This window comes from Pinus tabuliformis, chromosome 4_1 (assembly GCF_031772625.1).
Source record: "Pinus tabuliformis cultivar Carrire ecotype Pingquan chromosome 4_1, CPIR1, whole genome shotgun sequence".
In the NCBI taxonomy this organism is placed as follows: domain Eukaryota; kingdom Viridiplantae; phylum Streptophyta; class Pinopsida; order Pinales; family Pinaceae; genus Pinus; species Pinus tabuliformis.
The window spans coordinates 487,291,125-487,307,612 of record NC_142303.1 but is presented as its reverse complement, the minus strand read 5'-3'; the positions used below and the strand labels follow the sequence as shown (position 1 = coordinate 487,307,612).

At 34.1% G+C, this 16,488-nt stretch overlaps 1 pseudogene; it reads left to right on the top strand.

The window, feature by feature from the left end:
• The first annotated feature begins 12,545 nt into the window (after positions 1 to 12,545).
• Positions 12,546 to 13,153, top strand: LOC149176632 (antifungal protein ginkbilobin-like protein pseudogene; annotated as a pseudogene).
• The last annotated feature ends 3,335 nt before the right edge of the window (positions 13,154 to 16,488 follow it).

Here is a 16,488-nt window from a genome sequence, read left to right as displayed (position 1 = left end):
AATTAAATTGTTATCAATGCTTTATATTTCTTTCAGATTCAAGCATTGGAAGTCAACCTATCATATTTCATTTATGATTTCTTTTGTTTCCTTTCTGAATCACCTAGCCGCATTTCAAATTGTATCCGTCAAATGATGAGCATATTGGGTCTACTGGGAGGAATTTATTATGGTCTAAGGAGAAAATCACTAATGCCACATGAGAGGTCCAAGGAGATATCATTGGCCCAACTGTTGAAGTAGCAACACTCAACATCTAGGAGAAATATGCTTACCCAAAGAGAGAGAATATGAGCCATAATGTTGAACACCAACATTATAAACCCTGGGTTGGAGGAGAATCACAATGGGTTTCTTCTCATTTTCCCATAGAAGGATGTTCCAGCTTCCATTCTAGTCACAACCATCATAGTCAGCAGTAGTTTCATCATCTTTCTTTACCATTGTCTCGGTTTAGGATTTTTCCCCTAATTGGGTCTATTTTTTCGCAAAGGAATAGATCAAGCCTTCTTCATGATTCACCTTCTTCGTCCTCTACTCAAGGGAAGTTATTGCAAGTAATATATCTCCTATTGATGAACACGTTGGGAGCTCTATGCATGAGCCATTGCCATCAACATTGTCTAGTGAAGCTATTGTAGCAAATAGAGTAGGTGCAAATGCTAGAACTATATGTAGAAGAGCACTAAACAAGTGCCCACAACACACCGCCTTTAAATAACATGTGAGAGAAGAATAGGAAAGGCTTAGAGGCTATCTCCCAAGGGATAACCACATTCTATAGAACAAAGAAAATTATCACCTATTTCTAGTATTGATGAAAAGTTCAATACAGATTATTGAAATTGTCACCTATTTATAGTAGGATGCCATATGCTTCTGTTAAAGATTGGAGACATCCTCTACAACCTATAGATTCTCCTTCTTCCTTGTTACAGGCATGGTGGATCTACATTCTTATTTGAATGAAATCTTTTGCAGGTTTGGTTTTTGTATACTTGTTTACTTTCTAAGCTTAGGAAATAATCTGAAATTGACCAGATTTTGACCATAGCCTATGTATATTATGACACTATAGGAAATGTTTCCTGAAAAATATCATAGAAAAACTACTTTCCTCAATGTCAAAAGTCTTTTTCAAACACACCATGTCCACTGAATATTCATGTGTAATAGTAGCTTCTGAAAGCGATGGGGATTTTCTTTAGAAATGATGGATATTCTCATGTCATCCACTATTGAAACTTGAAATTTTGGATGGTGCTAGTATTTCAGAGTTAAGGATTAGGTGATATGATTTAGGTGGAGAAATATTTTTCAGATACATAACTTCACAGATTTGTTGTCAATATTTGGTGTTAATATTCTCAAAAAAAAATTGTTGATGAATAATTTTCACATTCACAATTACTTGCACCAGTGTTATCAATATGAAAGTTTGTTTTGAGATGCAAGTTACTATGTCCCAGGCTTGATGTGATGACATATTCCATTAGCATACTAGCATCCCATGTGCTATGACCTTTGAGTTGTGTTTTTTATATGATATGTGATTACAAGCTATTGTGAACTCTTTGTTATGGTTGTTATTTGTGATGAAATTACAAGCTATATCTATAGTGGAAAATCCTTGTGGTGGTTTATGTAACCTAAACATCAAATTTTCTAGTTATCATTAGCTAACAGAGTGTTGAATTCCCCACTTGTATGTCAACTGAGCTTCAATGATAAGGCTTTGGTACAAGTAAAAAGGTTTCAAACATCTCTTAAAATACCATAGGTTGAAGAACGGTTGGTATAGGTATTAGTCGAGAAGCAACCAGAAGCTTATATGCCTTGAATATAAATGAATTCCATCTAATAAGATCAATAGAATGAAGTAAACTAGTGCTAAGCTTTGGATTCCTAGATAAACTATCTACCAATTGTTTCTCCATTGCAAAGGCCTTCGATTTTTCCACATGCATTGAGAAATAAAAAGACAGGGAAGAAGAGTTTTCAAAATTATCCACGGTTTCTCCTCTGAAGTCCTACAATTGGATTCTTAGCTCCATTATTTCTCCATGGTTTCTTCCAATTGTTGCTCCATTGTAAATGTCTTAGACCTTTCAACATGGAGTGAAAAATAAAATGAACAATGAAGAAGAGATTTCAAATTTATCCATAGTTTCTGATCTAAAGTCATACCTTTCACTCTTTTGGCTACCCTACAACTCATATTGATAATGAATTCTTCTTCGAAAATCTCTCTCTCTCTCTCTCTCTCTCTCTCTCTCTCTCTCTCTCTCTATCCAAGGCTAAAGTTTTGGTTTCTTTTTGTCAATAAAAATAAATAATTAGCAAAGGACTAAAGCCCATGTTTGCTGTTAAGTCATTAATACTATCAGTTTCCCCTTTTCCTATTAAATAGAACTAAAAATGTTGTAAACTTACCATGGAATGATGAAAACTTTTGCTAGATTCTAGAATACAAGTGCCTACAACATTGTGGAAGTTGTTGTTATACTTCAAGATATCAACGCAGTGAACCCAAATCTCTCTTTGTGGTCTAGTTTGCCCCAGAACATTTCAAGGGGTTATATGTAGGCTTCATTTTTTAATTTACATATGATTCATAAGTACAGAGCTTAGCAATAAAAAAAAATCAAGACATCCACCATGCATTGTAGAAGCGATCGCCTTTTTTTTTAAGAAATTGAATCTTGGATCTAATCTTATGTATCATTTATGCTAGAAATCGTCTATGAAAAGGTGGAAAGTCCCTTCAAATAATCACCTGATCAATGTAGCCCTATGCTTCTCTCTTGTACTTAAACACCAAAGGAAATCCTCTCTCTTGAATCAAGAAATAATCAATGTAGTTAAAAGATTGAAATTAAAACAATTTAGTGTACATCCGTGTGTCATGAACGATTCTCCACAACCACATTCACCTTTGGAATTTGGATTGATAAAAATAAAATCTGACTTCAATCTATTTCTTGAAACAACTGATCATGATACATCAAGTTGAGCAGCAATCTATGGAAGGTTGGTATAGGTAACAGTTACTTAAGGCCAAGAATTGATTGGAAAGGTATGTTAATTTGTGAAGAGATGCTTCTATATCAATTTAATAGTTGTGAAGTAACATGTATATTAGACTTATATTCTCAGCTGGTAACAATATTGTAACAGTTGTGATAGGTTTCAGACCCCTATTTTATACACGGGCAGTGTTTCAGTAGCTGTATTTAGATTCACTCTAAATTTTCATGTTTCATTTATGGTTGTCCCAATTGCTGGGAGAGACTCAAAGAGAAACCATTTTTGTACATTGAGTACCATCATATGTGCAATAAATTAATAGACTTAAAACCTTTAGTTTCTTCAAGACTAGTACAATCGAAGCTCATGTAATAACATTTCCTACCTCTTGTAGGTATTATGTATGGAGAAAACATATTTGTCACATAGCATGTCTGTTAGCCTCTCAGAGCCTCATGTCACATTTAAAAGTTATATACCTGATCCAAGCCACTTCACACATTTAAACAGGCCTATTCTGAAGGATTATAGACTTTGGCATTTTTTAGATTCTCTAGGTAGAAATAAAGAACTTGTATGAGTATGTCCTATATTGTCTCCATGTAGCACTCCAATTTTATCAAGAGCACTACTAGGTTCAAGAAAGGGTGTCCACTATCTCCCACTTTCATTGGGATTTACATCAATGAGCTAGGGATTTTCCTTAATCGGCATAAATATGAAAACAATGGGTGCATGTTTTCATTCTTATTCTTCTTTTCGTTGATGATGTGATCCTTTTGACTTCTTTCCTCAAGGGTGTGCATAGAAAGACAACTGCTTTAGCACATTTTCTATGAGCTTCATTGTTGATGGTCAACATGGGTAAAATTGAGCGGTTATGATCTTCAACGGGTAGGAAGGGTCTTCTAAGATTATCATTTCTTTCTTATGGTGAAGGATATTGAGATCACCAACTCATATTACATACTTCGGTGTTCAGTTCTTAGGCTCTCATTTTAGTTTAAGGCATGTTCAATCTTGGGTCAATAGGGGCTACATTTATTTTTCCCTACTTAAGAGATAGTCTTTATGACATCATTTCTAAGAGATGTCGACCAAGATGGTAATAGTCTTAATTTACTTTCAAACTTAATTAATTAGAAAATAAAAAAACTAAAATCTCTATTGAAATTGCAATTTTATTTTTACTAGGAATTGAAACACATCACGCTAAACAAAGTAGCAACACATGCACATATATAAAAATCAATTTACATCACAGTTTATTGTCGAATTTCCTTGAAATTATGCTTGTTGCTTAAATGAACAATTTGAAACTACTTTTATTTTCACCAAGACACAAAATTTCTCAAAAATAGAAGCAATGTAATGAAACAAGTTAAAGACATAATTACATAAGAGACACTAATTTTCAAGGGAACCCAACTGGGAAAAACCTCTCCTTGTTGTGCTATTTTATTGAAAGAGTACACAAATCAAATACAAGGTAGATTGTCTATTGAGAACAAAGTTTTCCTCCTTCTAACCTAGCATAAACTTTCCATGAATGTTACTTGATCACAACTCCTATAATTTGCACATAAACAAGTTTGAAATCCTTGTGTAATTGCTTCTATTCTTGGATCCTAAACTCATGCGCACATGGCCTCCTATTTTGCAGCATAAATCTCTTAATATGTGCACAGTTGATACTTAATAATATGCACACCACAAGAAAGAATCTCACACAATTCTTGTGCACTCTCTCACAAACCTATGAGCTATTGTCTTTTCTCACAACCTTGCGCACAAAGCAATTGTTGAATTTTGTGCCTTCATCCTCCTTTTATGCTATTCCATCATTCTATAATTGGCAAGTTTACTTTTAAAACTCAGTCTTGTTATTTGTTAACTAAGCCAAATAGACTCTTCTAACTTGTCCTTGCCACTAATAGACATTAAGGGTCTCACTCATTTTTTTCCAAATATAAACTTGCACTTGGAGAGCCACGTAATTGAGCCTCCAACTAGCACATGCACAAATTAACTCGTCCTTTTCCATGAACTCGTAATTGACAAAATAAAATGTTGAAGTCTTTCTTTACTAAGGCACAAGTTAGGAAGACCTTCACTCGCTATTATTTTCAACATCTTTTATTGTTTAAAATCGGAAATACATGAAAATATTTAAACTACACCCTTCACTTACTACTTCCCACTCTAAAAAATTGAATGAAATTCACTCACTACTCCCCATTCTGATAGATTATATGAAATAAACCCTATACAGTTTCCTTCTCCTTGATATGCTAAAGGCACAATGAATTTTGGTACATGCATGAAATTGCTTCAACTGAAATATACCTAAACCGTAGATGTATTCCCAGTCTTGAGATTAATAGCTTCAACCTACATGAAAGATTTTGTGAAATGTGAAATGTGAAGTTATATCACATTCTGTGAAATGTCTAGATTTTCTATTGAGACTTCCCCTTCCATCTATCAATATTCACAGCAGCAATATTACCTCCTCAGTCTTTAATATGGTCCTAACATCACGAAATAGTGACATTCCCTTAATGCAATCTTATGTTAATTTACTTGTTATGATTTTGAGACATGTAAATAGAACCATCTCAAATGATCCATTAAAGATGCTTATCAAATTTCCACTCTTTGTCAATTTATAGAGTATATCAACTATCATTGCACTATCACTTTTGAAAGCAATTGTTAGGCGACAACTTCTAGTTCTAGATTTGTATGATTTAGTCACTAGAGTGGTGCGCTTGATGCTAACTAGTCAAGCTCGTCTAATTCATCAACAATGTTGTCAACTTATTTTACAGTTTCTTCTTGAATGCCCTCTTGGTGTCAAGCAACTGCAACAACCCTTGGATTTCTTAGCGATTCACCATTTCTTAGTGATTCGCCATTTTGTACTAGTGATTTGCAACTTCTTAGTGATTTTACATTTTGTGCTAGTGATTCACCACAATTTTACAAGATAATATAATATGGTGAGAGATTCGCCAAAAATATATATATACATATTATATGATTAATAAAATTGCCTTTCATTTTTCCCATGTATCATGGGGATATGCCGATTTATTATACATATAAATTTAGGAAGGTTCTCGAAATTTTCCCTATTATTAGAGTAGGTTAAAAAAATTTAGTGTAAAAACAAGTGTTTTTACAAGCAATTAAAAAAAATATGTTTTGAGGGTAGAATTTTTAAGTGTATTTACTAGCAAGTAGAAAGATTTTTTTTCACTCAGAAATGGAAACGTCAAGCACAATACTGACTAATCTTCAGATACCTCAGTTTAATGGAAAAAATTATGATTATTAGGCTATTACAATGAAGGCCATGTTTTCTTCTTAAGACGTTTGAGATTTGGTGGAGAATGGCTTTCAAGAACCATCAGATGCAGTAGCAAACAATGCCTTGTCTCAAGCAGAAAGAGATTTGTTGAGGGACAACAGGAAGAAGGATGCAAAAGCCCTCTTCTACATTTTTCAAGCAGTTCATGAAAGTATTTTCCCAAGGGTTGCAGCAACAATGAAGTGCAATCAAGCATGGGACACCCTAGAGACAGCCTGCCAAGGAATGGAAAAAGTCAAGACAACATAATTGCAAATATTGAGAAGAGATTTTGAAACACTTTGTATGAAAGAGTCTCAGAATGTAGACTCATTTGTTACAAATGTAATTAGATTGGTTACTCAAATCGGGTCTAATGTTGAGACACTTGAGGAAAGGAAAATAGTTGAGAAAGTTTTGAGAAGTTTGCCAGTAAGGTTTGATGACATTGTTGTGGTCATAGAAGAGAAAAAGGATCTCTCACATTTCTCAGTGGATGAGCTTCATGTGCCACTAATTTCTCATGAACATAGATTGAATAGAGCAACAAGATCCTCATTTGAGCATGTCTTCAAGACACAAGTTTCATTTGGTCAAGGTCGAGGCAGAGGAAGATCATATGCTAGAGGAAGAGGAAGAATACCACACAGAGTTGGAAGAAGCATCCGTTCAAGCTCAAGTGGAAGGGGCATTACTCAAAATCCAAGTCAAGGCCCAAGCCAAAATCAAGCACAAGGTTAGAGGTATGATAAATCTCAAGTCTAATGTCATTACTGTAAGAAGTATGGTCATTACGCAAATGAATGTAGAAAGAAGAAATATGACATTAGTAACAAACCAAGTGAAAATTTCACAAAGGAAAATCAGAACCATGATAGAATATTTTTAGCTTGTAATGTAGCACAAGAAAAACAAAGTGATATATGGTATTTTCATTCAGGGTGTAGCAACCACATGTGAGGGAACATAGAAATGTTTTCCAATCTAGATGAAAGTGTGAAATCTGAAGTAAAATTAGGGACTGATAACAAAGTTTCTGTCATGGGAAAAGGAAGAGTTAATATCCTTACAAAGAAGTGGGAGAATAAGTACAACTCAGATGTTTACCCTGTCCCTAGTTTGAAGAATAACCTCATAAGCATTGGACAACTCATGCAAAAGGGCTACAATGTAATTTTCAAAAATGTTGTGTGCACAATTCTGGATAAGCCTCCAAGCAGACATCTGATTGCAAAGGTTTAGATGACAAACAATAGAATGTTTCCCCTCAAAATAAAATCAGATTTCGATAAAGAAGGTGCACAAGTACAATTATCAATGAACTCACAAGAGGATGAAAGAAAAGTTGCAGTTGTTACACAAGTGAACTACCAAGCAGAGGTCAAATATGAAAATTGGTTATGGCATTTGAGATTTGGAGTTTTGAATTTGTTGCATAGGAAAGGCATGTTGAAGGGATTTCCACTCATAGAAAATCCGGAGAGCCTATGTGAAGGATGTATCTCGGGAAAACAACATAGAGAGACATTTCCAACAGGAAAGTGAGTAAGGGCAAAGGCACCTTTTGAGATTGTCCACTCAGATTTATGTGGACCAATGCAGACACCATCAATTGGTGGCAACCACTATTTATTGACCTTCATAGATGTCTACACAAGGAAGACATGGGTATATCTCCTAAAACGGAAAAGTGAAGTGTCTGAGCACTTTCACCAATACAAGGCTCTTGTTGAGAAGCAAAGTGGAAACTACATCAAATTCCTTAGGACTGAAAGACGTGGCGAATACATCTCAAATAATTTCTTTCGATTTTGTAGGGAACATGGAATTCACAAGAAATTTACAACAAGGTATACACCTTAGCAAAATGGTGTAGTGGAAAGGAAGAATAGGACCATTATGGAAATGGCAAGGAGTATGTTGAAGGCAAAGCATTTTCCAAATGATTATTGGGCTAAAGTTGTCACTTGTGCAGCATATATCTTGAATAGAAGTCCAACCAAAAGCATCCAGAACGTAGTTCCTGAAGAGGCATGGAGTGGAAGAAAGCATAGTGTCGCTCACATGAGAGTCTTTGGATGTGTGGCATATGTACATGTCTTGGATGAGTTGAGGAAGAAGTTGGACAACAGGGGGGATAAATGCATATTTTTTGGATATAGTGATGAATCCAAAGCATACAAGCTCTACAATCCATCAACCAAGAATGTCATAATCAACAAAGGTGTGCAGTTCATGAAGAGAAAGAATGGGATGGAAGTTTAGAGAATAAATTCAATGTCAAAGCATGTATACCACATGAGGACAAGGAGGAATTAACAGCAACAATTAATTCCTCAACAGTGACTCCCTCTACTCCTATTCAAGCGCAACAAAGCAGGCAACAAACAACATCATTAACAAATAATAGGACAATGTCGCGCAATCAAGCAAGTGCTTCTCCAGGCACACCACAAAGTGAAACACCAAGTGACACGTCAAGCCCGTCTTCAACAAGCACAAGAAGACCAAAATTCAAAAATTTAAATGAGATTTATGAGCAAGAAGAAGTTGATAGTAGTGTTGGTCTAAATTCCTTATTTTCTTTGTTTTTTCATCTAGATGACCCAATCCACTTTCAAGAAGCAGTCAAAGAAGAAAAATGCTTTGTGACAATGGAGGAAGAAATATAAGTAATAGAAAAGAATGACGCATGGGAGTTAGTAAACCTTCTACAAGTAAAAAATGTCATTGCAGTGAAGTGGGTCTATAAGACCAAGAGCAATGTCGACGTAATATTGAAAGGCATAAAGCAAGGCTAGCTGTCAAAGGATACAAGCACCTCCATGGAAGAGTTTATGCAAAGATGTTTGCACCAGTCGCGAGGATGGAGATAGTGCGTAGAGAGGTGGCGATTGTCATGCAAATGGAAAGTGTATCAAATGGATATAAAATCAACATTCTTGAATGGAGTGCTGAAAGAGGAAGTGTATATTGCGCAACCACCTGGTTATGAGGTATAAGTCCAAGAAGGCAAAGTGTATCAGTTGAGGAAAGCTCTTTATGGGTCGAAGCAAGCACTGCGTGCATGGTATAGCAGGATAGATGCTTACTTGTTGGACAATGGTTTTGACAAATGTGACAGTGAGCCTACTCTCTACATCAAAGACAACTATGGTAAGATTTTTATTGTTGTCTTATATGTAGATGATTTGATTTTTATAGGCAGTGATGATTTCCTCATCACTAATTTCAAATAAGTCATGAAGAGTGAATTTGAAATGACTGACTTGGGGTTATTAAGGTATTTTTTGGGCATATAAGTGAAGCAATTAGAAAATGGAATTTTTATTTCTCAAGCAAAGTATGTAGTAGACATTTTGGAGAGGTTTAATATGGAGAACAACAAGCCTGCACCAACTCCAACTATCATGGGTTGAAGTTGAGAAAAGAAAATTGTAGCAGCAATGTCAATTCAACATTATACAAAAGCATGATAGGAAGCTTGATGTATTTGACCGCCACTAGGCTAGATATAATGTATGTAGTGAGTTTGATGTCGAGGGTCATGGAGACACCAAAGGAAACACGTTGGCAAACAACGAAAAGGATTCTAAGGTATGTCAATGGGACAAAATAGTATGGTATTTTGTATGTTGCAACAGATGATTTCAGGTTGGTTGGTTACATTGATAATGATTGGGTAGGAAGTATCGATGACAGAAAGAGCACGCAAGGATATGTTTTTCATTTTGGTTCTAGAGCCATTTCATGGGCCTCGAAGAAGCAACCGATAGTTTCATTGTCGACAGAAGATGCTGAATATGTCATCGCAACAACAACAGCGTGTCAAGTAGTTTGGATGAGAAGGATGTTGAGGGATCTTTACGACGACCAAGAGGGAATGACAACTATTTTATGTGACAACACTTCCGCAATTTCATTGTCAAAGAATTTTGTCTTTCACAAGAGGTCCAAGCATATTAATGCTATATCATTTTATTAGAGATTTGATTAACAATGATGAAATTGTGTTGCAGCACTACATGTCACAGGAACAATTTGTTGATATTTTCACAAAGGCATTAACGCATGAAATTTTTGTTTATCTCAGAGATTGTTTGGGAATTTTCAATGGAGGCAGTTGTGATTAAGGGGGAGTGTTAGAAATATTAATCCCAACCACCGTGCTAAACACTTTGGCAGCAACCATACTTGTCAGAAATATTTTTGCAGTTTGCGATTTTGTTTGCAGGTGGAAGGACTAAAGTTTGAGAAGAAGTACATCATTGATCATTCCACAACAAAGGAATTTAATGAATTTTGGTAAATATGTACGGGAAAACATTCACTCCGCGACTATTTCCCACGCTTTGACATTTACCCGACACTCCACAACACCTGCAAGTTCAGAAAACCATTTGTTATGGAAAATCGCTCTTGTTGTGTATTAATGTTTTATGTTTTGTATAAATATGAATGTAAGTCATTTGCAAAGTTAAGAGAGAGGGGGGCTGAAAGTGGGAGGTAAAGGGAAAATCGTGGAGCAAATTTTGGTGGGTGCCTGAGAAAAACAATGTGTTTTACTGTGTGTTACTATGCATCCTTGGTGAAGCATAAATCACAGTATGTGTGTTACTCAGCATCCTTGGTGAAGCGTAAATCGCAGTAAGATCTTTCTTGTTTTACTTGGAGGAGGAGCCTCCGATTTAACACACCAATGTATTTTCTTATGGTTTGAAATATAATCAAAAGTATGTTATGTGTTTTAATTAAGCCTTTGTGTAGTTGTGATTTTCTTGCCTCAAAACACTTGCCTTGCCGATTTCTGAGCAAGACTCCTCTCCTCTGGCTATGCACTTTTTTTCCTAACAACAATTTTCCTTCAAGGTATAGATTAAGTATCATAGTTAAAGTGATACTTAATGCACATTTTTAATGACATGAAGCTTTGAAAATATATTTTATCACTTTTCATAAAAGTAATAAAATATCTTATATTCCTTTAACCCTAGGGTATGGTTATTCGTAGATCTTCCTCTGGTGTTCTTGTTAATTTTATTGCAATGATAAATTTTTTAAGCAAATTTATGGACCAATTCTTTTTGTGCTTAAAAAATTATATTAATTTTATTTCTTATTTAGTATATTATTTTTAATATTTTATATTTCATGGTATAGATTTATTAATTTAGGATGTAGGGATCAATTTCTTTTCCCCCTCTATCGGCTAGCAGCGGCTAACTGTGTGCTCCCCGGTATCGAACGGTAGCACTACAACAGATGTTGTAGTAAAATCATCCATCCATCATCAACATAATCGTGAAAAGCTAATTTGTGTAACCAAGCTCTATAGCAGATGTTCTTCTCCGGTTTCGTCTGCTGGTCTAATGTCCGTCCTCCTGGTACTTCTTTTCAATGCGGGAGAATTGTTTGAATAACGATATAATGCGGGCGGGAGAATCGTTTGAATTGGGCGGTAACGCTACAACGCGGGCGGGAGAATCGTTTGAATTAGGCGGTAACGCTATAACGCGGGCGGGAGAATAGTTTGAACGGGGCGGTAACGCTATAATGCGGGCTCACGGACTGAATGGCGAATGCAGAAATGGGTGAACAGAAAGAAAAGCAATAACAAAGCAAGAAAAGCATGGGTGAACGTAATGCGGTAATGGGTCATCGTTATCCCAAAAATTATGCAGAAGTGGTTTACAAGTGGAGTTGTAATTGTATGTGGTTTATAGATTCACTATATAAACCCCATAGTAATTATGAAAATTGTATACCATCTCTTTCATCTTAAGCAGCACGCTAATTCTGGAAAGCGTGAAGTAGGAGGCCTCTCAACCCATTGGTTTATTCAATAAAGTGTCACATCATCTTTAATATTTCTATCCATCTTTAATGACACGGTGATGAGGGGGCTTATTCGTTGGTACGTTCCACTCCACTCCATTGGCACTCAGGATGGGGGCAACGGTCTAGAATGACTCGTGCATTTCGGCCCATAATCCACAGACAGATGTTATCCATAATCCTTCGTGCATTTCACAATCCACAGAGAGATATTATCCTTCGGCCCATAATCGACAGACCGATATTATCCATAATCCTACTCATACACAGCCATCCGCGCGACCGCGAGGCCTATAAATGGAGGCTGCATTAGAGGTCATATATCATTCCACCCAGCATTTCATTTCCCATTGTAGAGGTTATATATATATATATATCATTCGAGATGAGGTACTCATTTGGCTTTGCATTGGCAGTAATGGTAGTAGCCCTGATGGTGGGCACTGCTGTAGGCAAGCCAAAGACAAAATTCGTATCGTCTGCGTGTAACACGCAGAAGATCCAAAGAGGAAGTCCTTTTTTTAGTACTCTCGGATCCCTGCTCAGAGATCTAGAGGAAAACACTGCCTTCAGCGGTTACGACTACAAAGCGTCGCGATCAGGCTCACCCAGCGCCTATGGGCGTGGGATTTGCAATCAGGGAATCTCTCAGTCTGATTGCACCGCCTGCCTTAAAAACCTTGGCGGCCGCATCAGAAACATTTGCGACAACGCCATCGGTGCTCGAGTTCAGCTAACTGACTGTTTCATCCAATACGAGCAGTACAGCTTTTAGTTATGTCAACGTCTAGTCATACGTATATCTATGTTTACGTTTGTGTCAATAAAGCGTCTCACATGATTCTCTGAGCAAGAGAATCTGATGCTGTGCTATTCTCACCAGGCACTATCTAAATCCTTCATATAATATAATAAAGCTATTGCGCAGTTATGTGATAATTATTATGGTTAAGAAAATTTGAGAATATATTTGTTAATATTATGATAATTTTATATTTTAAAAATATAAATTATAAATATTTTTTAAAAATGAAAGCCAATAAATATTGAAATTTTAGATTAGATCTGACTCTGTCAATATTTTTTTTATTGTAGCTCAAAAGTTATATGCTTGAAATTTTATGAAAAAAGATTAATAATAATTAAATCTTTGCAATGAATCAATCAATTATTTATAGGATTATATAAATTAGATAATATTAATTTAAAATTTGATATGTTTGAAAAAATTTAAATTAATATTAATTTATTTTAATTTTAATTTTATGATATGTTTTAGATAAAGAAATTAATTTATTTCATTATATAATAGATTTTAAATTCTAATTTAAAAGTTGATTGTTTATATTTTTGTTAATTATTTATATTGAACTAAAAATTACATATAAGTTATAGTGTGTTGAGAGGTGTTGGATATTTTAATGTGGGTCTAACGCTAGAGGCCTATATATAGAGTAAAGGTTTAGCTTAGTTTTTGGATATAACAAAATTTGAGTTGAATCAAATTTATTATAAAAAAAATTTCTCAAATTTCCACAAAATGAGATTTATATTTGAAGAAATTTTATCTCACTCTACACTTAATAAATCCTAAATAAAATAAATCTATATTGTTAATATAATTGAACTTATTTAGGTCCACAAAAAAAATATAATTGATATCTAATATTTTGCTTCAATTATTTTTAGAAATATATACATCTTCACTTTTTTTATACATAGTTATAGAGATGGATGCTCAATACATAAAAACAAAAATTAAATATCTATTTAAAAATAAAATAAAAAAATCACTCCCATTTATTGCTCCTAAAGTATCACCAATATATGAAATTCATGAGAATATAAATTTTATAATTTAAAAAATGATAAAACTAATTTAATTATATAATTAAAACGGGAAAAATTATAATTCTTAAGTTTAATTATGGTTTAATTTATTTTTATTATTTCTATCAATTTCAATAATGCCAAATGTATCATAAAGTGATTTTGTTGTGTATGGGTGTTTAATTGATATAGTTACATTAATTCTTCTTCTTTATTTTGTTTGATAAATGGATATTTTCTTTCATAAGAAAAAGTTACATATAGCTTGAATTTCTAAAGGAGGACGAAAATGAAGGAGATTTTTGAAAGTAATGAGCTTCCTACCAAAAAAACAACAATGATAATGATAACGACATCAAAGACTTTGATTTCAAGGGGAAAATGCATGTGAGTTTTGCATGACTTTCCACCCGTTCACTAATTTTTTAGTGTTTTCTTGGATTAGTGACTTGTTGCTCTTGCAGCCTCAATTTTAGCTTCTTTAATAGAGACCACCTTGAATTCCATCATTTAAGCTGAAGACCGAAGTGTGAGGAAATCGATCCTAACTATTTTCTTCGAACCTCCTCATCTAGCATATCCTTCACATATTTTCCATGTCATTATTCCACAAGGTAAATCAGTCATGGGTCGTCTAGATCCATATCTTCTAGCAGGTCTTCTACTTTACCTTCTTCCAATGGGGGCCTTATCATTTCCTATGGTAATGAATTTTGCTAGTTCTCTTTCAAAGACTTTTGCATGTCATCTAAGGGGCTATGGGATTTACCTTTTGTTGATTGTAGGTTTGATTGAATATTGAATTACTCTTGGGACTCCTTCAGAGAGTATTTCTGATATAGGGATCTGCTTAGGATTTGATGTACCCTAGGGACTCAAATTTCTACTTTATTGGGGGTTTCCACGAATCAAATATCTCTTGTTGGGAATGCATTTTTTCAAAATATTCCTTGGTAGTCATTGAAAAATCCTAAATAAGATGTTCATATTCATGACAATGTTTGTATCTAAAGGGGACTTTTTCATAATCTAGAGATTTCTTCCAAACATTATCATGATAAATATGTATGCGTGGAAGAGAGTAGCAGATATTCATGTATACATAATTCCATGCATATGAAGTGTACCAATACTATGAAAAGTGTTTCAATGGCATTTTTTATTCCTTCAAGGCTCTCCTCCTCCCAATATTGCTTGGGAGGATAAAAGAGATAGACCCACATTAAGGAAACAAGGAAATTGTCCTTTTGTGGATTATAATTCTCTTTCTAGAATCGCATTTGAAAAAATATGGCGCCCATCAAAATCCTTCAATCTATCTTCCTATCTAAACTAAATATCTATAAAAAAACTTGGCCCCTAACTCCAATTTTATTTGACACTAGGTGTTGCATTTATTTTAGGTCCACCAAATCAAACCCTTTTTAGAGGTCCATAATAAATTTTCACATCATAGCATGATCCTACATACATTGGATATATTATCTAATCTTATTATATTTAGCCTCATATTTTGGATCTTGAATTTCCTTTCACACAGAGCACCCTAGATTCTTAGGTTGTCATAATGCACCCAACGAAGAGTTTGTTACGAAACAATAAGCCCCTCTTTGTCCAATTGTTATATGAATGGGAAGTTATACACTAGGAGATTCATTGGGAATACATATGTATATATACTCATTATGAACACTCGAAGGGGGTAGATCCCCCTTTTGTAGAGTGAAGAATATATGGATAAGCCCCTCCTTATCCAGTCTTTCTGTGAAAGGGATGCCTTATGCGAGGAGATTCATTGGGAATACCTATGTATCTATACTCATTACAAACTCCCAAAGGGGGTAGATCCCCCTCCTGCGATTGAAGAATATATGGATATGCAAAAGAAATCCTAGAATTTATATAGTAGAGCCAAAAAAATATTTTTTATATTGATTCATATTATAATTAATAAAACTTTAAATTTTATTTTATTTTTTAAATATTCTCCTCTATATAAGTGATTTAATGTCTAGAATGAAAATTATTTATACTCGAGAAAAATAAATAAGATGTTGCTCTATTATAGTATTAGATTATAAAATAATAAGTAAAAGTAAAAAGTAATAAAAATAATAAATAATTTATATTAAAATTACTACATTATAAACAATTTAATAAAAAAATATTCATAATACCAATATTATATTACATTAAAATAAAAATAAAAATAATAATCATGATATTTCCAAACTTCATCTTTAAATATAATTATTAATATTTCTATATTTACACTTATAAAATATATATGATATAAATAATATTATTAAAAAATAATTTGATTCTATAAATATATAATAAAAAATTAAACTATAATTATTGAAATTCATATTGTAATTAAAAAATATATTTAACATGATTACCCTTACATTCACTCTAATTCAATTTCACCTAACCAATGTATT